The sequence below is a fragment of the Symphalangus syndactylus genome, chromosome 20 (genome assembly GCF_028878055.3).
Source record: "Symphalangus syndactylus isolate Jambi chromosome 20, NHGRI_mSymSyn1-v2.1_pri, whole genome shotgun sequence".
Classification (NCBI taxonomy): Eukaryota; Metazoa; Chordata; class Mammalia; order Primates; family Hylobatidae; genus Symphalangus; species Symphalangus syndactylus.
In genome coordinates, this window is record NC_072442.2 from 68748398 (window position 1) to 68772883 (window position 24486).

At 49.5% G+C, this 24486-nt stretch overlaps 1 protein-coding gene across 7 annotated transcripts in view; it reads left to right on the forward strand.

Annotated features, from left to right (window-relative positions):
• RPH3AL (rabphilin 3A like (without C2 domains)) overlaps positions 1-24486 on the forward strand; it is a 198393-nt gene that overhangs the window by 49317 nt on the left and 124590 nt on the right. For 4 of the 7 annotated variants that reach the window (XM_063629756.1, XM_063629758.1, XM_055257017.2 and 1 more), the window contains exon 1: positions 23325-23419. The exons of 2 other annotated variants lie outside the window; for them this stretch is intronic. The gene's annotated coding sequence lies outside the window, so the exon portion shown is untranslated. Of the gene's footprint in view, positions 1-23324; positions 23420-24486 lie in introns of those variants that run through there. One more of the 7 variants, XM_063629754.1, reaches the window with a different exon arrangement.

The window sequence follows — 24486 nt, forward strand, 5'->3', positions numbered from 1 at the left end:
TCATACCTTGGGCTACTGCGCAATGTTGAAAAGGAATTAGAACTTTATATAAGAACATGAATGACAAGGTGGGCAGATCACCTGAAGTCAGGAGTTCAAGACCAGCCTGGGCAACATGGTGAAACCCCGTCTCTATTAAACATGTAAAAATTAGCCAGGTGTGGCAGCACATGCCTGTAATCCTAGCTACTTGGGAGGCTGAGGCAGGAGAATCACTTGAACCCGGGAGGTGGAGGTTGCCATGAGCTGAGATTACGCCACTGCACTCCAGCCTGGGTGACAGGGCAAGACTGTGTCTCAAAAAAAAAAAAAAAAAGTAATGTCTAGTCTAAACGCCTTCCTGAGTGGAGAATTCTTCGCTCCGTCGGTCTGTGAGTCCTAGGTGGACTGAGACAGAGACCTTCACTGCATAATGCTTTGCATTTAGGGGCAGCTCATGAGGTGGAAATTCTTCCCTCTTTTGAGCTGAAATCTGCCTCTGTTGTCCCTCTGGAGCCTACACCTTCCCTTTTCCATGGGGCAAGAGTTTCACTGGTTTACGTTCCCTCTCGTGCCCTCCTCCTCTGGGCACCTCCAGGGTTTCCTGTCGTCCATAGGGTAATACGGCCCATACCCTACCAGGTCTGCGGTGCCGGCTCCTTGCTCACGCTCCACCAGGCTGGCCAGCCATCCCCCTAAAGTCTGCGCAGAACTGGACTGTCCGCCTGGATATTGCTTGACTTTGATATAACAGTTCTTAAAAAAAAAGTCTTTTTTTAAATTATAAATTAATTCATGTTTATTGTGGAAAATTTAGAAAATACAGAAAGCACAAAGAAGAAAATAAAAATCCATGATTCCCAACCTCCAGAGATAGCCAGTGTTTACCGTTTAAAAACAGAGATGGGCCGGGTGCAGTGGCTCACGCTTGTAATCCCAGCACTTTGGGAGGCCGAGGCGGGCGGATCACGAGGTCAGGAGATCGAGACCACGGTGAAACCCCGTCTCTACTAAAAAAAAAAAATACAAAAAAATTAGCCGGGCTTGGTGGCGGGCGCCTGTAGTCCCAGCTACTGGGAGAGGCTGAGGCAGGAGAATGGCGTGAACCCGGGAGGCGGAGCTTGCAGTGAGCGAGACTCCGTCTCAAAAAAAAAAAGAAAATGGAGATGATACTACAGACATGATTTGATAACCTGCGTTTATTTCTCTATGTTTTTTTTTTTTTTTTTTTTTTTTTTTTTGAGACGGAGTCTTTCTCTGTCTCCCAGGCTGGAGTGCAGTGGCGCAATCTCGGCTCACTGCAAGCTCTGCCTCCCAGGTTCACACCATTCTCCTGCCTCAGCCTCCCGAGTAGCTGGGACTACAGGCGCCCGCCAACACGCCCGGCTAATTTTTTGTATTTTTTTTAGTAGAGACGGGGTTTCACCGTGTTAGCCAGGATGGTCTCGATCTCCTGACCTCGTGATCCGCCCGCCTCGGCCTCCCAAAGTGCTGGGATTACAGGCTTGAGCCACCGCGCCCGGCCCTCTATGTTGACTGACATATGTAACAAACATTTTTTCCCTCCTTTTGGCATTTTTGTTTGGTTATTTTTCTCTTTTTAAAGATCTTGTTGCATACCAAGTACTATGATTATTTTTAAACATAGAGAAGGTTTAAATGTTTATGTGGTAATACAGACTGAACATTTGTGTTCCCCAACATTCCTGGGTTGTGGCGTTCACCCCTAGTGCAGCTGTGTGTGGAGTCAGGAAGTAATTAAGGTTAAATGAGGTCAGAAAGGTGGGGCCCTGATGCGATACGTTAGTGTCCATATAAACACAGATGCTGGAGAGCGCTCTCCCTCCCCTTCCCCATCCCCCTCCCCTCTCCCCACTCCCCACTCTCTCTTTCTCAACCTCTCTCTTTGTCAATCTCTCTCTCTCTCTTTTTAAATTAAAAAAATTTTTTTTTTTTTTATAACAGAGATGGGGTTTTGCCATTGTTGCCTGGGCTGGTCTCCATCTCCTGGGCTCAGGCAACCCTCCCACCTCGGCCTCCCAAAGTGCTGGGATTACAGGCACGAGCCACTGCCTTTGCCTCTCTCTCCCTTTGTCAATCTCTCTCTCTCTTTCTCAATCTCTCTCTCCCTCTCCCTTTCTCTGTCCTTCTCTCTCTCTCTCACTCTCTCTCTCGCCCTCTTCCCCCCACTCTCTCTGTCTCTGTCTCTTCCTTCCCCTGGGCCCTCACCATGTCCACAAGCCAGGAGGAGAGGCCTCACCAGAATCAGAGCCAGCTGGCACCTTGACTCCCCAGCCTCCAGGACTGTGAGAAAGAAATGCCAGCTGTGTAAGCTGCCCTGTCTGCGTATTTCATGGCAGCCTGAGCTGACTAATGCATTTGATTAAGTCCATCAGTCTTTTCATTTTATGATTTTTCAAAAACCCTCTGTTTTGGGGTTTGAAAGGTCTTCCTCACCCCAAGGTAAGATAAATGTTCAGCTCTGTTTTCTTCAGGTTCTTTTTTGGTTTCAGCCTTTCCATTCAGCTCTCTTTGACTTTTAATGCTAATCCAATCAAAATTTATTTTGTTTTATGATGGAAGGGAAGACCTGGATTTTCTTTCTTTCCAAATTGTTGACCTATTATTTCAGTTCACTTTCTTTGCCCACAAGCTGTATTTTAAACTTTAATTTATTTTTGGAAGACACATTATAATCACGTCATTTAAGGGGCCAGATGCAGTGGCTCACGCCTGTCATCCCAGCACTTTGGGAGGCCGAGGTGGGCGGATCACCCGAGGTCAGGAGTCCAATACCAGCCTGGCCAACATGGTGAAACCCCATCTCTAATAAAAATACAAAAATCACCTGGGTGTGGTGGCTGGCACCTGTCATTCCAGCTACTCTGGAGGCTGAGGCAAGAGAATTGCTTGAGCCTGGGAGGCAGAGGTTTCAGTGAGCAAGATCGCACCCCTGCACCCCAGCATTGGCAACAGAGTGAGACTCTGTTTCAAAAAAAAAAAAATCATGTCATTTAAAATTCTAAAGGTATAAAAAGGCAAATGGTGAGAGTCTCCTTCCTCCTTTATCCCTTAGCCTTTTGGGTCCAGGAACTGGTGTTACTAGATTTGGGGTATCCGTCTCTCTTTCCCTAACTGACTTGAGGTATTAGCTCATCTTCTCACTGCGCTTTTCTTTACCCATTTTTTCCCTTTTAGATTATTAGTGATTCATAGGAGATCTCCGTATATCCACGTACTGTTACTAATCAGATGTCTGTTATGCTGCAAATACTTGCTGGGTTTGTGGCTTGCTTTTTATCTATGTTAATGCATCTTTCGAACAAAATAGTCAAATGCTTCAGTAAGCTTACCATGAACTAAAGTTCATTAGTTGTTTATGGTATTTTTCTTCCATGGTAAAACACGCATGCAATGAAATACACAAATCTTACCTGTTCCATCTGATGAGCTCAGATAAACATGCAGGCTTGTGCAACCCAGGCTGCTATCAAAATAGAGAACGTGACCACCATCCCAGAGCATTCTCTCACACCCCGTCCCGTCAATCCCTGTCCCACTCCCCTGCAGTCAGCCACTCTGGAGTTTTTTCACCAGAGGTTAATTTTTTTTTTTTTTTTTTTGAGACAGAGCCTCACTCTTGTTGCCCAGGCTGGAGTGCAATGGCACGATCCTGGCTCACTACAACCTCCGCCTCCTGGGTTCACGTGATTCTCCCACCTCAGCCTCCTGAGTAGCTGGGATTACAGGTGTGTGCCACCACACCCAGCCGATTTTTGTATTTTTAGTAGACACTGGGTTTCACCATGTTGGCCAGGCTGGTCTTGAACTCCTGATGTCAGGTGATCTTCCAGCCTCAGCCTCTCAAAGTGCTGGGATTACAGGCCTGAGCCACTGCGCCTGGCTACCATAGGTTAATTTTACCTGTCCTGGTAAATTCATGGGATTCTTAAATCCCGCTCATGTAAATGGGATCATACAATGTGTGTTCTTTTGTGAAAGGCGCCTCTCACTCTCATCTGGCATCACGTTGTTGAGATTCTACCCTGTTTGTTGTTTGGGTTGGTAGTTGCTTCCTTTTCATTGGTCAGTAGTATTCCTTGTTATGAATATGTGTAACTTGCTTATCTATTCACCTGGTGATGGACCTCTGGGCTGTGTTCATTTTTGGCTATTATCAATGGAGTGGCCACAAGCATTCGTGTTGACCTTTTTTTTTCATTCCTGCCATATAATTTGTTTCTCTTACCTGTTTTTTTTTTTTTCGAGATGGAGTCTCGCTCTGTCGCCCAGGCTGGAGTGTAGTGGCGCGATCTCTGCTCACTGCAAACTCCACCTCCTGGGTTCACGCCATTCTCCTGCCTCAGCCTCCCGAGTAGCTGGGACTACAGGCGCCCGCCACCACGCCCGGCTAATTATTTTTAGTACAGACAGGGTTTCACTGCGTTAGCCAGGATGGTCTCGATCTCCTGACCTTGTGATCCACCTGCCTCGGCCTCCCAAAGTGCTGGGATTACAGGCGTGAGCCACTGCACCCGGCCCTCTTACCTGTTTTACTTCTTTTAAGAGTGGAATTGCTTGGTCATGGGATAGGTGAACATTTTTTCTTAAAAAATTGAAGCATAGTGCCTGGCATGGTGGTTCACACCTGTAATCCCAGCACTTTGGGAGGCCGAGGTGGGCAGATCGCTTGAGCCCAGGAGTTTGAGACCAGCCTGGGCAACATGGCAAAAACCCATCTCTAAAAAAATAGAAAAATTAGCCAGGTGTGGTAGCATGCACATGTAGTCCCAGCTACTTGGGAGGCTGAGGTGGGAGGTCAAGGCTACAGTGACCCTTGTACCACTACACTTCAGCTTGGGTGACAGAGCAAAACCCTGTCTCAAAAGGAAAAAAAAAAGGAAGTGTAGCATCTCTTCAGAAAACTGCACGCATCAGAAGTATTCTGCATTTTCACAAAGTGGACACACCCCATGTGGTCATCACCCAGCTGAGGGGATGGGACCTTGGCCCACGCCAGGCTACTTTGCTGGGCTGTCCACTCTGGGACCTGAAACTTGGCAGAGTGAAGCAAGGGGAGAAAGGATTTTGGAGCCACTTATTTCCATAGTGAAGGGTGATGGGACTTGAAGGCCTAGACTGTTGGAGTCTCCATCAGGGTCTTCAGCCTTCTGATTGGTTCTGAGCTACGAGGTATTCCCAAGGTATTCCCCCAGTACATTCCTTTCTGCTGAAGTCATGCAGACTCGATTTCTGTTGCTTACAACCCCGATGGATACAGTGCACCCAGCCAATTACGAGAACCAAAACTTTAGTGGAGTATACCCCTTGCGTTGCTAAAACTTAGGGTGTAACTGACCTCTAACCGATCCCTGAGTTTGTACGTGACCCCATTTGGACAGTTGGATTCCTGGGCTGACAATGTGAACTCTCAGACAGTCACTTTAGATCTGACTTTAAAGTTTGTAACAAACTACTTCGAACATTTGGGATTTGTAAAGTGTTATTTTTTTTTCTTCCTAACTTTAAATTTAGTTCCCAGTTTTGAAACAATTTTCTCTCAGTCCCCAGTGGGACATTAATGGAGAACACGGGCTTAATTTAGAAGGCGAGATGTAGGAATGCATGTTCTTTTCTGGACTTAATTTTTGGAAACCAGGTTCATTCCTCTTGCTCCTTGATGTAGAGTGTGAGGGATTAGGTGAGGGGGTGTTTGGTGCAGTGGTCAGTAAACAAGGGTTCGATCCAGTGTTTTTTACACCATCCCTTGGGGACTGTTTGCTTAAGAAGACCCAACACCTAAACTCTTCTGCTCTAAGTGGGGCCTCATTTAAAAGTAAAAAAAGGAAATGAATTCTCTTCTGGTTTCTTTTTTTAATGTCATCCAATCACACAGATTAGAGATAAGAAATGGCCCAATTTCAACCGGTCTCTGAATTCTCACAGCCCATGTGCTTGTTAATGTCAGAGTCTGGGGAGTATTTGATTAAGGAGAAGGTGCTATGGGTGAGGTTCGCCAAAAAAAGGTCAGAGATGAATGTGAAATTCTCTCTAACCCCAAATCCGTCCAGGCCGGGTCTCGAAGCAGCTGCTCAGTTGCCTGTATTTTCCCAGCGTTCGCCTCCCCCCCTCCCCACCACCGTCGCCTGTTTTGAGAGCTGATTCCTGCAGTGACCTTTCTCTACCTGCCACTTCCAATCCTGCTGGGGGCTTCCCTCATTTGCAGAAACCACTTCTCGGGGTCCAGTGATGCCCACCTGGACACGAAGACCTTTCTCACAACATCTGGCTTGTTATGACCTTCTACTTCCGACGTGAGCTGAGCAGAAACAAGACATGGTTCTTTGCTGTGAATTCTCTTAGCCCATTCAGACTGCTGTATGAAAATACCATCATCCGGGGGGCTTATAGACAACAGACATTTATTTCTGATGGTTTGGAAGCTGGGAAGTTCAAGATCAAGATGTGGGCAGATTCTGTGTCTGCCCAGGGCCCATATTCTGGCTCATAGATGGCGCTTTCTTTCTGTGTCCTCACATGGCAGGAGGGGCCAGCAGGCTTCCTTAAAAGCCTCTTTTATTTATTTATTTATTTTTTGTGGGAGACCAGAGTGTTATTATTACTCCAGTCAGTCTCCCCGAGCATGCAGGGATCAGAGTTTTTTTTTTTTTTTTTTATTGTACTTTAAGTTTTAGGGTACATGTGCACAATGTGCAGGTTTGTTACATATGTATCTATGTGCCATGTTGGTGTGCTGCACCCATTAACTCGTCATTTAGCATTAAGTATATCTCCTAATGCTGTCCCTCCCCCCTCCCCACAACAGTCCCCAGAGTGTGATGTTCCCCTTCCTGTGTCCATGTGTTCTCATTGTTCAGTTCCCACCTATGAGTGAGAACATGCGGTGTTTGGTTTTTTGTCCTTGTGATAGTTTACCGAGAATGATGATTTCCAGTTTCATCCATGTCCCTACAAAGGACATGAACTCATCATTTTTTATAGCTGCATAGTATTCCATGGTGTATATGTGCCACATTTTCTTGATCCAGTCTATCATTGATGGACATTTGGGTTGGTTCCAAGAGTTTTTAAGGATAACTTGGTGGGTGGGGGAAGCCAGTGAGCCAGGAGTGCTGATTGGTCAGGGATGAAATCACAGGGCGTCAAAGCTGTCTGTTGCGCTCACTCGGTTCCTGGGTGGGGACCTCAAGATCAGATGAGCCAGTTTATCGATGTGGGTGGTGTCAGCTGATCCATCAAGTGCAGGGTTCCAAAATATCTCAAGTGCTGATCTTAGGAGCAGTTAGGGAGGGTCAGAATCTTGTAGCCTCCAGCTACATGGCTCCTAAACCATAATTTCTAATCTTGTGGCTAAAGTTAGTCCTGCAAAGGCAGACTAGTCCCCAGGGAAGAAGGAGTTTGTTTGGGAAAGGGCTGTTACCGTCTTTGTTTAAACTGTAAGTTTCTCCTAAAGTTAGTTCAGCCTACGCCCAGGAATGAACAAGGACAGCTTGGAGGTTAGAAGCAAGACGGAGTCCGTCAAGTTAGATCTTTCACTGTCTCAGAATTTTGCAAAAGTGGTTTGAGTCCCTCCCTTTGGGTTTTATAATACCTTAATCTTAAGGGGTAGAAAAGCCCCTTTTACAGGAACACTAATCCCATTTATGAGGACCTTGCCCATAAGACCTAATCACCTCCCAAAAACCCCACCTCCTCATACCTTGGGGTGTTGGGGTTTCAATACGGGAGATTTCAGGGGTCGCAAACATTCAGGCCACAGCGGTCTATCACGGGGATACTGCTGAGTAGGTAACTGCTTTGAGCGTCTTGCTCGGCGAGAGCTGCAGGTAGTTCTGGATGTGATGGGTCTGCCAGACTCATTTTTGCAGGTTGAGCGTTCCACGAGGACGCTGCCTGGAAGGAGCTTTATGTGTGGTTTGTTGGTAACTTTCTAATGAATGGAATTAACATTATTGGTTTATTATGGTGCTTTTTAACCAGGTGGAAGACAAGTGCCTCCACGAGGGGCACCTCTTCTGATCCTGCACAGAAGCACCGCGAGGGCTGGGCTGGCCTCAGACTCCCCACAAACCCCAGTTCAGGTTTCAGCATCAGGTGGTGAACAGAGTCACCCTTGACAGAGAGATTGGGAACTAATTTAGCAAAGGGGGAAACTTGGGAGTAAAAAGGCCCCATATCGAATCAAAATTTCAGGGTCACGCCCCAAGTCAGAGTAGAAAGGACAGGCCAAGGGGCAGCCAGGACTCACCTGTGGGGTGACCTCACTTTGCACAGACCTGGTGTCCAGGGCCCGGGCTCGCCTCGTCACCTGAGTCTGGGTGTCACTGAGGCAGTAAGAAGGGTCAGCTCCTGGGACAGGTGAGGGTGCCGCCCCCCGCCCCCAGTCCAGCCCCACAGCGGAGGAAGAACTGCAGATTTTCGGCTGTGCAGATGAACTCAGGCCCAGTGGTGGAATTGGTGAGGAGGAAGGTGGAGAAGGACAAAGCTTAACTCAGCAAAGCGCCTACTGTGTGCCTGGCATGGTACTCCATGCTTAGTACACTCTGGGCTACTCTAGGAGCTGCTGGCACCAGAGATGAGTTGTGGGACTGTAGGATTCGGGAACTTTATTCTGTAAGTATGGAGGAGGCTGGTGGATCTGCCAGTGGAACTAATCTGGACCTAATTGTGGGCCACACGAAGACTTTCCCCAGCACTCACTCCCAGCTTCAGACTCCAAGGGCATATGTCTTAGCCATCGATTGCCACCATATTGTGGTGCAACAACCCACCCCAAACCCACTGGCCTATGACAGTGAGCATTTATTTCCCTCTCATGTATCTCGGAGTTGGGTGAGGTTTGGCTGACCTAGGCTGCCCACAGGAGGACTTGGCTGACTTCAAGCTGCAAGCGGGTTTAGGTCTGTCCCATGTGTCTCTGATCCCATTTGGACCAGAGACCACCCAAGGCCTGTTCTGTCTCATGGTGACAGGAGGAGCACAGAGACCACCCAAGGCCTGTTCTGTCTCATGGTGACAGGAGGAGCACAGTGAGAACCAGCTGAATCATACACACACATTTCCAGCCTTTTTTCACGTCATATTCACTAACATCCCATTAGCTAACACAAGGCATGCGGCCAACCTCAACACAGGGCAGGGACGTACACTGCCTACTTATAGGCCCTGGCACGGCGTGGCTGTTTACACCACTGCAGGGAGTGAGAAGCTGAGACCAGTCATGTAGCCTACTCTAGGATGAGTGTCATTCGTTCGCTCAGTAAATATTTATTGAGAGTTTACAGTGTGCCAGGCATCGGGCAGCTTTGGGCGACAGAATGGTGAACAAGACAGGCCTGGTTCTTGCCTTATGGAACTTACATTCTAGTGATGGGAAAATACAGGAAAGAGCTCTGTCCATCATTAATTGTTTAATTACAACTGTGATAATCACTACAAAGGGGAATTATAGAGGAACGAGGTGCCGGTATCAAAGGGCCTGGCCTGGGCCAGGGAGGAAGATATGGTTGAATTCAGAATTGAAGGTGAGTGTTAATAAGGGCAGGGAACACTCATGAAGATTAATAGCACAGCTGACTTCTCATCTGAAGCCCTGGAAAGCAGGAGGCAGTGGGTGGCACAGCCAAAGTGCTGAAAGAATTTTAAAAATTCCTTAAAGAATTCTATATCCAGAAAAAACTGTCCTTCAAAAATGAAGGAGAGGCTGGGCACGGTGGCTCACGCCTGTAATCCCAGCACTTTGGGAGGCCGAGGTGGGCGGATCACGAGGTCAGGAGATCGAGACCATCCTGGCGAACATGGTGAAACCCTGTCTCTACTAAAAATACAAAAAAAATTATCCGGGCATGGTGGCGGGCACCTGTAGTCCCAGCTGCTCGGGAGGCAGAGGCAGGAGAATGGCGTGAACCTGGGAGGCGGAGCTTGCAGTGAGCCGAGATCACATCACTGCACTCCAGCCTGGGTGACAGAGCGAGACTCTGTCTCAAAAAAAAAAAAAAAAAAAAAAAGAAGGAGAAATTAAGACATCCTAGATTAATATAATAAAAACAGAGAGAATTTGTCACTGGCAGGCATGGCCTGTAAGAAACACTAAAGGGAATTCTTCAGGCTGAAGTGAAAGGGCACTAGGCCGTGACTGAAATCCACATGACAGTACAAGGAGCATCTTAAAGGCGTGAGTATGTTCTGCTAGTAATTCTTCTGTCTGATCAAAAAGATAACTGCGGAAAGCAATGCTTGTTAAAACTTTGTTGATGCATATAATGCGTCAAGATATAATGCACCAAGATATAATTTGAATAACAATAATAGCACAAAGGAGTAGAGGGAACAGAGCGATATTGGAGCAAAGTTTTTGTGTACTATTGCAATTAGGTCAGTATTAGTCCAAGTTAGATTGTTTTAAATTAAAATGTTAATTGTAGTCTCCAAGGCCACCATTAAGAAAATAACTTTAAAAAATGGAAGAGGAGCATTAAGGGTTATGCTAGAAAATCCCTATTCAACACAAAAGAAGGCAGAAATGGGAAAATATAAGAATAAAAAGACAAGACATATGGAAAGCAAATAGCAAAATGGCATAAATCCTATCTTATCCATAATTACATTAAATGCAAATGGACTAAATTCTCCAATAAAAAGATAGAGCATGGCAGAAAGGATTTAAAAAACCATGATACAGTCTGGCCAACATGGCGAACCCCCATCTCTACAAACAATACAAAAATTAGCTGGGTGTGGTGGCAGGCGCCTGTAGTCACAGCTACTCAGGAGGGTGAGGTAGGAGGATCGCTTGAGCCTGGCAGCTTGAGGCTGCAGTGAGCTGTGTTCACACCAGTGCACTCCAGTTTGGGTGAACAGCAAGATCCTGTCTCAAAAATAAGTAAATAAATGAAAATTTGAAAACGTGATACAGCTATCATGTATGCTGTCTACAAGAAACACACTTTAGATTCAAAGACACAAATGGGTGGAAAGTAAAAGAACAGAAAAAGATATTCCATGCAAGCAGTCCCTGAAAGAGAGGTGAAGTGGCTCCACAAATAGCAGACAAAATAGGCTTTAAGGCAAAAATTGTTACTAGGGACCAACAGGGACATTTTATAACGAAAAAGGAGTCAACCTATTGGGAAAACCTAATAATTATAAACCTGTATGCACCTAACAAGAGACCCCCAAAATACATGAACCAAAACTAACAGAAATGAAGGGAGAAATACAAAATCCAACAATAATGATTGGAGGCTTCAAGGTCCCACTTTCAATAATGGATAAAACGAGTAGGAAGAGAACCAATGAGATAGACTTGAAAACACTGTAAATCAACTGGACCTAACAGATGTCTGCAGAACACGCCACCCAGCAAACGCAGGACGCACATTCTTCTCACGTGCCCAGGAGACATTCTCCGGGAGAGGCCATATGTTAGGCCGTAAAACAAGACTCGGTAATTTTTCTGGTCTTGCTCTGTTTCCCAGGCTGGAGTGCAGTGGCATGATCACGGCTCACTGCAGCCTCAACCCTCCAGGCTCAGGTAGTCCCCCACCTCAGTTCCTGGAAGTAGCTGAGACGGCAGATATGTGCCTTCACGCCTGACTGGTTTTTGTTAAGATGAAGTCTCACTCTGTTACCCAGACTGGAGTGCAGTGGCGCAATCTTGGCTCACTGCAACATCTACCTCTTGGGTTCAAGTGATTCTCATGCCTCAGCCTCCTGAGTAGCTGGGATTACAGGTTTGCACCACCAGGCTCGGCTAAGTTTTGTATTTTTGGTGGAGATGGGGTTTTGCTATGTTGGCCAGGCTGGTCTCAAACTCCTGGCCTCAAGCGATCCACCTGCCTTGGCCTCTCAAAGTGTTAGGATGACAGGCATGAACCACCGCACCTGGCCTTAGTAAATTTAAAAGGATTCAAGTCATACAAAGTATGTTCTCTGACTGTAGTAGAATGAAGTTAGATATCAATAAAGGAAATTTGGGAATTCACAAATGTCCAAAGTAAACATAGTCCTAAATAACCAATGGGTCGGCTGGGCGCGGTGGCTCACGCCTTTAATCCCAGCACTTTGGGATGCCGAGGCAGGTGGTTCACCTGAGGTCAGGAGTTCGAAACCAGCCTGGCCAACACTGTGAAACCCCGTCTGTATTAAAAATACAAAAAATTAGCTGGTGTGGTGGCAGGCACCTGTAATCCCAGCTACTCGGGAGGCTGAGGCACGAGAATCACTTGAACTTGGGAGGCGGAGGTTGCAGTGAGCCGAGATCACGCCATTGCACTCCCGCCTGGGCAACAAGAGTGAGACTCTGTCTCAAAACAAACAAACAAGTAAACAAACACCAATGGGTCAAAGAAGAAATTAGGCCAGGCGCAGTGGCTCATGCCTGTAATCTCAACACTTTGGGAGGCCAAGGTGGGAGGGCTGCTTGAGCCCGGGAGTTTGAGACCAGCCTGGACAATACAGAAAGATTCCGTCTCTAAAAAGAAGAAGAAGAAATCACAGAGAAATTAGAAAGTAGTTTGAGATGAATGAAAATGAAAATATAACCTATCAAAACTTATCAAATGTATAGCTGTAAGAACCTATGTTAAAAAAGAAGAAAAACTTCAAGTAATCTTCTACCTTAAGAAACTAGAAAAAGAACAGCAAACTAAACCCAAAGCAAGCAAAAGGAAAGAAATAATAGAGATTAGAGCTGAAAAAATGAAATTGTGAATAAAAAAGACCACTTATTATATGATTCTGTTTGTATGAAATGTCCAGATTATGCAAATTAATAAGACAGAAAGTAGATTCGTGGCTTCTGGGGACTGCAGAGAAGGGAGGAATGGGAGGGAGTGGCTGCTAATGGGCCTCTTTCTTTTTGCTGAGATGGAGTTTTGCTCTGTCACCCAGGCTGGAGTGCAGTGGCGTGATCTCGGCTCACTGCAAGCTCCGCCTCCTGGGTTCAAGCAGTTCCCCTGCCTCAGCCTCCCGAGTAGCTGGGATTCCAGGTGCCCGCCACCACGCCTGGCTAATTTTTTGTATTTTTAGTAGAGACAGGGGTTCACCATATTGGCCAGGCTGGTCTTGAACTCCTGACCTCAGGTGATCCGCCCGCCTTGGCCTCCCGAAGTGCTGGGATTACAGGTGTGAGCCACCGTGCCCGGCCGCTAATGGGTTTCTTTGTGGAGTGATGAAAATGTTCTAGAATTAGGTAGCGGTAATGGTGGCACAACCCTGTGAATGTACAAAAAAACCACCAAATTGTAAACTTTGAAAAGGTACATTTTGTGGTTTGTGAATTCTACCTCAATAATGATGTTGACAAAATGAATTTTATAGAGTTAATTAGGCAAAAGGGGTTGTGGGGAGAGAGTTGGGGGAAGCATTTCCCAGGCAGAAGAATCAGGGTTGCTGCAGGCCCCGAGGGGAGAGCGCCCGGCGGCGTGGAAAGGAAACCTCAGGCCCTGGGGGGAGGATTTCGCTTGTATCATCAGAACAGCAGGAAGCCACTGGGGCAGTTTCAGGCTGGCAGTTCTGTGACAGGGCTGACGCTTTGTTTTTTGTTTTTATTTATTTCTTTGTTAAATGCGAGTTACCTGACAAAGGCTGACATTTTGGGGAGCTCACTGTGGGGATAGCAAGCAGAAGAGACCAGGGAGGGCTGGGAGTGGATCTGGGGAGGTATCGGCAGTAGCCCAGATGGAGGAAATTACATTTTGGGAGGTTTATTCAAGGTTGCTGTGCTAGATGGAGCCAGACCTGGGTCCCCCTGGCCACCAAAACCTTTGCTCTCCCCTGGCCACTGATCTGAATACTCCCAGGTATTCTCAGTTGGCTCAGCGTGGCGTGAGGTGGTTTGCTGGGTGGAAGGATGGTGGGAAAGTGGACATGATATTAGTCAGGCCAGCCAGGACTTGTGCTCACCAGGGCTGGTCGCAAACAGCAGAGTCTGGACGAAAAGCGAACTTTACTGCCAAGACCCTGGAGTATCTCATAGAAGCTGAGGGAGATTTCAATGCTCAGGTCCCGGGAGGGGCTGAATGGGGCACAGATGCTAGAGGGAGGGGCCCCTCTCTCTGTCCTGCTTCAGCTCCATGTCGGCTCCCCTCTTCTCCGTCTCACTGCAGGCCACCTTTCCGTTTCTGTTAACCGGGCATTTCCACGAGGGGAAAACGGCCCCTCCCTCAGCCTCAGTGTGCATCTTACTGCAAAGGGCAGATGAGTTGAGACCCCGTCTCTTACTCCATTTCCCAGATTCTTTTTACTTTCTGTCTGTCTATCTGTCATCTATGAAACTATCTATGAGTGAAACTCTATGTATATATCTCTCTATGTATATCTATCTATCTGTCTGTCTGTCTATCTATCATCTGTCTGTCTGTCTATCATCTATCTGTCTGTCTATCTATCTGTCATCTATCTATGTATCTATCTATGAGACTTATTGCAGCTTCAACCTCCCAGGCTAAAGTGATTCTCCTGCTTCAGTCTCCAGAGTAGCTAGGACCACAGGTGCGCACCACCACACCCGGCCGCGCAGCACCACACCCGGCCGCGCAGCACCACACCCGGCCACGCGCCACCACCCCCGGCCACGCGCCACCACACCCGGCCACGCGCCACCACACCCGGCCACGCGCCACCACACCCCGGCCATGCGCCACCACACCCGGCCACGCACCACACCCGGCTACACAGCACCACACCCAGCCACGCAGCACCACACCCGGCCACGCGCCACCACACCCGGCAGCGCAGCACCACACCCGGCCACGCACCACACCCGGCTACGCAGCACCACACCCGGCTGCGCACCACACCCAGCTACGCACCACCACACCCGGCCATGCAGCACCACACCCGGCTACGCAGCACCACACCCAGCTGTGCACCACCACACTCCTGGCCTTACTTTTTTAAAATTTATTTAATTTATTTTTTAAATTTTTTGAGAAAGAGTCTCGCTGTATTGTGCAGGCTGGAGTGCAGTGGTACGATCATAGCTCACTGCAGCCCCAAACTCCTGGACTCAAACGATGCTCTCACCTCAGCCTCCCAAAGCACTGGGATTACAGGCGTGAGCCACCATGCCTGACCTATGTTTATTTTTTTGTAGAAATGGGGTTTCACTATGTTGCCCAGGCTGGTCTTGAACTCCTGACCTCCAAGCAATCCTCCCGCCTCAGCTGCGCACAGTGTTGTGATGACAGGAGTGAGCCACCACACCCAGCCTTATTCCCCAGAATCCTCCCGCCTCAGCCGCGCACAGTGTTGTGATGACAGGAGTGAGCCACCGCACCCAGCCTTATTCCCCAGATTCTTAAGGGAGGGACCTTGACGTGCCAGTTTGGCTTAGGTGCTCCACTGGAAGAGCCAGCTGGGCCCCAGGGGACTGGCCGCAGTGTAAACTCAGGGCTTCCGGAGCCCACCCCTGAAGGTGGCTGCACAGCTACAGGAAGGCCAGGGAGGGGAAGGGACATCGTTGATGGGTGGCGAGGTCACCTGTATTCAAAGTCCCCTCCCACTTTCTTCGGATAACCTGCTGCCTGGGATCCGTCCACCTCTAGGAATAAACCACACGAGACCCTATTTGGTCACTCGAACTGATTGGCAAACTCAGCCCTTCAACTGTGTATCACCCCTGCTTTTTTTTGCCTTCACTTTCAGCCCTTGACTGGGCAGGGAGCATTCTAGAATTTAGAGTTGATCTTACTGCCTTTGTGAATTCTGTCACTTCCCCCAGAAAAGAAAGGATGGTCCATGCCCACCTGACAAACTTGCTGAGAAGGATTCTCGTTATTGTCATCGACTCACTTTCTCCTGCGATTTAAAGCCCAGTGCTGTGGATTCAGGTCCCTGCAAACCCTGGTGACTGTACCTGGGCCTGCGATAGGGATAGGAGATGTCTGTGAGGTCACGTGGGAGGAACACGCAGGAGTCAGGTCTGTGAGGTCATGTGGGAGGAACACGCAGGAGTCAGGTCTGTGAGGTCACGTGGGAGGAACACGCAGGGGTCAGGTCTGTGAGGTCACGTGGGAGGAACACGCAGGGGTCAGGTCTGTGAGGTCACGTGGAGGCACACGCAGGGGTCACCTGCCGCAGCGTGCCACGGTTTCCAGCCTTGGCCTGTCCTGTTTCACCTGGCCCATGGGTTATGTGTGCTGTGCTGGCCTTTCTGCAGGGGACAGTGTGGTCAGGGGACCGCCGGGGTCTGTCAGAGCCCCAGCCCTTTGCTCCATACCAGGGTAGCCGTTTCCAGTCCTGAGGGTTGCGACTGATCTCGGCTGGGGCTTGCTTCTTACTAGGAGAAGCAAGGGATGGAAGTCCTTCAGTCAGATGCCGCTCTTAGACATCAGAGGGGCAGGACACTCTGAATGCAGATGTGGGTCCTGAGGGCTCCTTTCTCTTTGAATTCCTGCAGCATTTAGTAGGAGGCCATGCGGCTTGGTGTCTTATTATTTATGGTTGAACGCTGGCTGCCTGGAATGTCATCTCCAATACTAATAATGACGCTAGTGTCGTGTGTGAAGCTGGCGTCGACAGCGCAGTCAGGAACCTCCCGTGTAAATTCTGTTACCGCCAGGGGAGGTGAGCAGCGCAGACTAGATGACAGACATTTAATAGCTGATAAAGCCTCAGATTGGCCGGGGTAGGGACTTGCGGGGATGTGTGTGTGTGACTTGTTTCCCTTCACAGTCACGTAGCTGGTCCGAGCTGGGACTGAGAGCCTGGCTTCTGATCTCTGACTCCATACTCTGTTCATGAGAGTGCAGCTAACTGTATTCTGAATTCTTTCAGCAAAGGTTGTCTCATTCTTCCTTGGTATCTCCCATCTGTCATCTATCCATCTATTCATTTATTCCTCTATCTTGTTCCATAAATGAATTGAGGGTGCTTTCAAGAATATATGTATATCTCTGTGTATATTTTATTTATATAAGAAATAGAAAGGCCGGGTGCGGTGGCTCATGTCTGTAATCCCAGCACTTTGGGAAGCTGAGGCAAGAGGATTACCTGAGCCCCGGAGTTCAAGACCAGTGTAGGCAACGTAGTGAGACCCTGTCTCTGAAAAAAAAAAAAAAAAAGGGAGAAGAAATATAAAAAATAAATATAAAAAGACATGTTAATAGCTGGGCACAGTGGCTCGTGCCTGTAATCCCAGAACTTTGGGAGGGCAGGGCAGGCAGATCGCTTGAATTCAGGAGTTTGAGCCAAGCCTGGGCGACATGGTGAGACCCTGTCTCTATTTTTTTTAAAAAAGATATATTCATAATATATCTATATATCTAAAAGATATATTCATAGAAAAAAGGTAAAGTAGGTATATTACATACCAGACCTATATGTAGATATTTTATATTTATATATGTATGTCTGTTTATATATGTCTATACATATATGTGTGTATGTATATGTACATGATACTAAATAGAAATCATAAAAAGAAGCTCAGGAAACACATAGATGTAGATTAGCTAGAAGGTTGAAAGCAGGGGAGAGTTAGACCCCTCTTCAGGCCATCGAGCTGTATACACTTTGCTGTATTCGAACCACACGTTTAGCTCTGAGCTAATGAACAGTCAAGGCAGGAAAAAAAAGTCAGTGACGTGGTTCGTGTGGCCTCTAAGGAACGGGTACCAGATGCTGGATGCTCATCCAGGCAGTTAGACCTGAAGGAGGTTTCTTGCCTGAGTGGTCATTTGTGGAGCCTTGGGTGACAAGGAAAATACGTGGCAAGTGTGCCTCTCTGTCTTCTGCCGTCCCCTGGCAGACATCGCCAATCCATCAGGGCTGTCTCCCACCGAGCCCAGAGGCGGCCTCGCCGGGCTTCCCTGTGTGGTGCTCCGGGGGTGGAGTCTGCAGGCGAGAAAAACCCGCTTGCTGTCCAGCCCGAGGCCGCTGGTGGCGTCAGGGAGGCCATGAGGGGTTCTGAGCGGAGATCCCCTCAAGATGGGCCCTGTAGCAGGTGCGTGGGCTGGGAAACGCGTCTGGGCGCCGGTCAGAGTGACCCGTCATGGTGACGAGGGTGCGGAAGTTGTGTCTGGAGTGACACGGGGCACACACTCGGATTTCTGGCTTGTTAGCCACTCATTTGTTCCACACACGTTTAGCAAACACCAATTATGTGTCTGGAAAGCATGTGCCCGCCTCACTCTGCTTACCCCTCTGGCCCCAGTTGAATGTCACTTTCTCAGAGTCTCCTCCCCCAGCTCCTCCATCTGCACGGACACTCTTGCGTCACCTACACCTTTCCACCCCAGCCTATATGGCTGCTTATCCTGACATATTTACTAATGTTTATTTGCTTCATTTTTTTTTTTTTTCTCTCCAAGATGGGAGTTCCAGGATGGCAGGGACAGTGTCTGTCTTGCTCGTCATTCTGTCCCCAGTCCCAGCATGGGGTCTGGCACATAGTAGGTGCTCAATTAGTATTTGTGGAATGAATGAATAAAAGAATAAAAAGGATACGGAGATGAGCCCGGTAGAAGATAAGCACATAAACAAATACGGCATAAGCTCAGTATGCAGGAGAGGGACAGGTAAATAGTTAAGGGACTTCGGGGTGGGAGAGGCCCCTTCCAGGAGGGTGAGGAGGTCAAGGAAGGCCTCCTGGTGGAGGACATTGCTGGGTCCAGAAGCATGAGGTGGAGGGAGGGGCACCTGGGGCCCTGGGGGTAGCAGGAGCAAAGGCAGAGGCAGACCTGGAGGGGAGAAGAACCAGATTTTACTTGGGGTGCTCCTGGGGTGGTGGGGGGGAGGAGCAGCCACCCAGGAAGGGTGGATCTGTGGCAGCTGCAGGAGCTCCGCCCAGCAGGCCGACGGGGCAGGAGGCGGAGAAGCAGGTATGCGGGGAGCGCAGGGTGAGAGGGGCCTCGGGCAGGCAAGGCAGGAAGGAGAAGAGCTAGGGGAACCGGGCAGGCCTGAGTGTGGCCTGGGGGTGGTGGAGGCAATGCCCCGGGGGAATGCACAGCCTTTACTCCCTGACTGGGTTTATATCCTGCCTCTCCCATGCCTGTTGGTCCTTGGGGACTGCCCTCCGGCAGGCTCTGGCCCCAGGACCCCACACCAGCCCCAGCCATGCCAGCTGCCCTCCCACTGGCCTGGCCCAGCTCTCCAGAAAGACTTCATGCAGCCAGTTCCCCAGGCAACACCACTGCCCACACATTACTAATGTTTACATAGGAATTTATCACATCTGTAACATTTTATCTTGAGCACGGCTTCTCTCAATGCTTTTATTTTGCAATTATAGGTTTATTTTCTTCGTTTCCTCTCTCTTGAGCTTTTTAAGGTGTTTTCTGTCACTTAGCTGGGGACTTTAAATTTCCTATTTATATTAATTATCAAATTATTTCATATGTGAGTCATTCAGCTTACCCCTTTTTGGCTCCTTCTTGCAACTCTTACTTGTAGATTTATTAGGCAATTTAGCACCGACTTTCATGTGCAGACTCAGTTGGCGAGATTTTAACTGGAGAGTGAGAGATGTCATGGCCACGGGGCCCTGTTGCTTGCAGTCCCTGGATCAGAGGATTGGTGCTGGATGGGCCGGTGCTGAGGATGCACACATCGCCCTTGGGTTAGCACCGAAGGTTCTCGTGTCAGATGTGAGGCTTCCTTCCTGTGTTCTTTCTGGCCGCGCTAGTCCAGAAGACCAGCAAACCCGAGATGGTCCGAGGTGCACGATGGAGCCTGAATGGAGAGCCTGGGGTGTGAGCCAGGGTCTGGGATACGCTGGGCCAGAGTTAGATGCCCCTGCAGACGTGGATGAGTGGGTGAAGACTAAGGGAGCAGGTCACACATGGTGACAGACAGGAGAGGCTGCTGTGCCATCCAGGGGCTGTGGAAGGAGTTGGCGTCGGCATGCACACTGGTGCCTCAAAGGAGAGGCACGGTCACCTGTGAAGACGTCGGGCACGTCCGTTAGTATGTGTGGTGTGAGGTCACCTGTGAAGACGTTGGGCACGTCTGTTAGTATGTGTGGTGCGTGGTTGCCCGTGAAGACGTTGGGCACGTCTGTTAGTATGTGTGGTGTGTGGTTGCCTGTGAAGATGTTGGGCACGTCCGTTAGTATGTGTGGTGCGTGGTTGCCTGTGAAGACGTTGGGCACGTCTGTTAGTATGTGTGGTGTGTGGTTGCCCGTGAAGACGTCGGGCACGTCCGTTAGTATGTGTGGTGTGAGGTCACCTGTGAAGACGTTGGGCACGTCCGTTAGTATGTGTGGTGCGTGGTTGCCCGTGAAGACGTTGGGCACGTCTGTTAGTATGTGTGGTGCGTGGTTGCCCGTGAAGACGTTGGGCACGTCTGTTAGTATGTGTGGTGTGTGGTTGCCCGTGAAGACGTTGGGCACGTCTGTTAGCATGTGTGGTGCGTGGTTGCCTGTGAAGACGTCGGGCACGTCTGTTTAGTATGTGTGGTGCACGGTTGCCTGTGAAGACGTCGGGCACGTCCGTTTGTATGTGTGGTGCGTGGTTGCCCGTGAAGACGTTGGGCACGTCCGTTTAGTATGTGTGGTGTGTGGTTGCCCGTGAAGACGTTGGGCACGTCTGTTTAGTATGTGTGGTGCGTGGTCGCCTGTGAAGACGTCGGGCACGTCTGTTTAGTATGTGTGGTGCGTGGTTGCCCGTGAAGACGTTGGGCACGTCTGTTTAGTATGCGTGGTGCACGGTCACACCTTCCCACACAGTGCAGGTGACTTACTCAGGGCTCTGGATGGCAAATGACAAGGACCCAATTCAAACTAGTGTAAGCAAAAAGGGAGCTCTGTGGACCTGGCAATCTGGGGATCAAAACGGTGGTTCAGGCACAGCTGGATCCAGCCATTGACCATGGGTTTGAGATGACTCACCTTCGTCTCTCAGCTCTGTTTAGCTGCACCTGCAGACAGGCTGTTTCTAGGGGGAGCCAGGTGGCTATTGGCCATCTCGAGCCAGTGCCGTGCTTACTGTCCCAGACAGGGGGTTTATTTCACAGGAACTCTGGCAAGACCCCAGGAGGACTCAGTATGGCTGTGTCTGGGTCACATGCCCAGCCCTGAGCCAATTACCCTGCCTGGGGGGTGGGGCTATTCTAATTGGTCATCCTCGTCACATTCACCCAGGAAGAAGGGGAAGGAGGGGCTGTTTCTCTTGCCCAGGAGGACTGGGCGTGACTACTTTGACCTGAAGAGTTATTCTCAAAAAGGAAAGGAATGCTGGGTAGACAAAATATATGCCCATTGCAGAAGGCCAGCAGGGGCCCCAGCCTTCGCTTTGCTGAAGGTGGTAGGTACACAGCTGTCCGGACCCTGGAGCTGAGTGTGAGGGGTGTAAAGGGGTAGAAGGTGCCGTCTGCACAGCAGCGTGGCGGCGTTCTGCCGTTCTCAGCTGTACTGAGGACAAACACTGAGGTCTCTTCACACCTTCGTGACTGGTCCCCCCTGGACCTTCGCGCAGAGCTGGCCTTTCCATGAAGCAACCTCTGGGTACACGTGGAAACCAGCCTCTTGCTGCCATGCCTGCCCCAGGGACTGACCAGGGTCGGCTCCAGTCACGGACACAGTTTATCACGTCTCTTTGGCCTCTGGTCTCTGGATCCGCACCTCTGGCTCTGATGTCTGCATGGAACCCCTGTCCCAGCTGGGTTCAAGTCTCTTTTCCAGAAGCTTTGCTTGGCTCCAGGCTTTGCTTGATTTGGTGTCACTGGTGTTTCTGAGCTTGGTCCTCGTGGCTTGTGGTCCTGCCAGGGGAAGAGCAGAGTGGCCTGGCTGGACCCCGGCAAAGGAGGCTTCTCTTCTGCATTTCTTCTGAACGCGGAGCGCACAAGCAGGACGAAGACCAGCTGATTCCTGCAGGCCTGGGTGTGTGGCGTGTGGTCCCGCACACTCAGAGATGGCTTCCAGCACGTTCCACCCTTTCTTCTCTTTTTTTTTTTTTTGAGACAGAGTCTCTCTCTGTCGCCCAGGCTGGAGTGCAGTGGCACGATCTCGGCTCTCCGCAACTTCTGCCTCCCGGGTTCAAGCAATTCTCCTGCCTCAACCTCCCGAGTAGTTGGGATGACAGGTGCCCGCCACCACGTCTGGCTAAGCCTCAGCCTCCCAAAGTGCTAGGGTTAGAGGCGTGAGCCGCTGTGCCTGGCCTACCTATGAATTTTATTTTATTTTTTAAATTTTAAGGCGAGGTCTCACTCTGTCACCTAGGCTGGAGTACAATGGCTAGATCGTGGCTCACAGCAGCCTCAAACTCCTACACTCAAGCCACCCTCCCACCTCAGCCTCCTGAATGGCTGGGGCTACAGACTTTTGCCACCACGCCTGGCTAATTTTTGTATTTTTAGTAGAGACAGGGTTTCACCATGTTGGCCAGGTGGGTCTCAAACTCCTGATCTCAGGTGATCCACCCACCTTGGCCTCCTGAGTAGCTGGAGTTACAGGCGTGAGCCACCACTCCCGGCCTCCTTCCACCATTTCGTATAACCAGCAGTGCATATCAGCACTTCTCAACATCTTTACTGCAGGACCTTTTCTTCAAATGAAATCTTACCTGGAAGCCTGATAGATGAAGAGGAAAAAGCTGAGTTGCTCTGGGTTGGGCTGTAATAACCCCCTTGTTCCCAGCCCCCTGCTTCTGCCTGCACGGTTCTGAAGAGGTGCTCCACACCCCTGGCTCCTTGGAACCCAGTTTGAGAGCCTCTTGGCGATTATATCCATCTGTCTGTCTCTCTCACGGTAGCACCTGCTGCTGCTCCCCATGGGGAAAGGTTGCTGATGGTGTTTATTTTTTTTTTAAGCATCAAAACATTTTCTTTTTTCTATCAGTAGCTTGTCTGCACTATGAAAAGGTCAACAGAGAGATCCTTGACATCTTCCTTCTCCCTGCAGGAGGGTGTCAGGGTGTAAGTGCTCCCTCGCTGTGAAGAGTTCATTTCATTCATGTCATTACCCTTGCCCTCCTGGAGGTCCCTCCGGGAAGCTGTTCCGTTTACACATCCTCCTGAACAGCCACACCCAAAAGGGGCCCCACTCCAGGCCGCTGGGGCTGCAGGAAGCGATGAGATGCTGACGCACGCCCCATGCACCACCACTGCTGCCTGCAAGGACTGTTTTGGATACAGAAAACGTGCCCTTTCTAACCCAAAAAATGCTCGAAATGTGTAAAAGTGGCCAGACCAACCTTCCCAAAGAGGGCCGCCCTCTAAGAGGAAGCGTCCCAAGTCTGTTCAGTTTGAGACCACGTGACTGGGGGACGTGGTGGGGCCTTGCCAGACATCCACGAGGAGAATCCAGGCCTTGGTTTGGCTCCAGCTGGGCCTGCCTGGTGGCTGCCACTTATTGACTTAAGTCCCAGTGATTCAGCTCCTCATCTGAACACCTCGGGTCACCCCTGACAACGGTGGTGGGAGGCAGAGCGGCCTCCTCCTCCCACGCGGGGCCTGTCTGGGTGAAGCCCCTCTGTTCCCGGTAGGTGTTTCGGGGTCTCATGGCTCCAAGGACATTGGAAGATGCCTCTGTTTTCCTGGAGTCAGGGGCCCAGTTCATTCAGGGGTTTTCACAGAACTTTGCTAACTTCCGGGGAAGAGGTTTGTGTCTTTGCTGGGAGAGTGTCTGGTTAATCGTTGACTGGAAACTTGCTTTTCCAGGCTGCCCCAGGTCCTGCTGCTTCTAAAGAAGAGGCAGCCAGGGCTGGAGAACAGCCTCGTGCCCCGCTGGTGCCTCCGTTGCTCTTTCTGCGTGGTCCTTTGAAACACCACAGTGGACAGAGATGGATTTGGGGGTGCAGGGCAGAGGGGTTGTGTGCTAGCAGCAGATGGGCCTGGGGTCAGGCAGAGAATGGGGGCCACGCATCTGAGCAGACCGGAGCGTGCTATTGGAGAGTTGTTTGTATTGCGTGTTATGCTGCGTGCAAGACTGGCTCAGGGGCTGCAGCAGGCTCTGTGCTCCCTACCCCGGGATACTCACATTTGGTGACAAGTCCCCAGATAACTGTGAGATGGGGCCAAAAAACCCAGGGGCCACAAAGAAAGCAAAAACGCAAGTGCCAAGGCCACGTGTCTCAGAGCAGGAGGGGATTTTTGAAGATTGTAGAAGGCCGCGTGGCCAGCTGGCGTGGTCAGGAGCAGTGGCCGTTGTCAGGATGGAAGCATGGCCTGTATGCACATGCAGGGGCCCGTCTCAGGACCCTTGTCCCTCGAGGTGCTGTTCCGTTTACAACCTATATATAGGTTTACCTCGTCAGGCACATAGGCAAGCATTTAAAAATGTTTTCCTGATGATTTATTTTCATGTGTATTAGAGCATAACTTGTTTTCTTCAGTTGCCTTCCATTTATGGCATATGGGATGGTTTTTCTATTTATGGTGGACATATAAAGTTTCCTTTGAAAATAAATTTGTTCAAGTAAAAGAGTGGGTTGATTTAAAGGGAAATATTAAGTAAAGAATCATATGGGAGCCACGTGGGAATGGCAGGTGGCGTGTGGATGCTTGTGCTTTGGAAATTGCTGGAGGAATTCAGAGATGAGGAAGAGA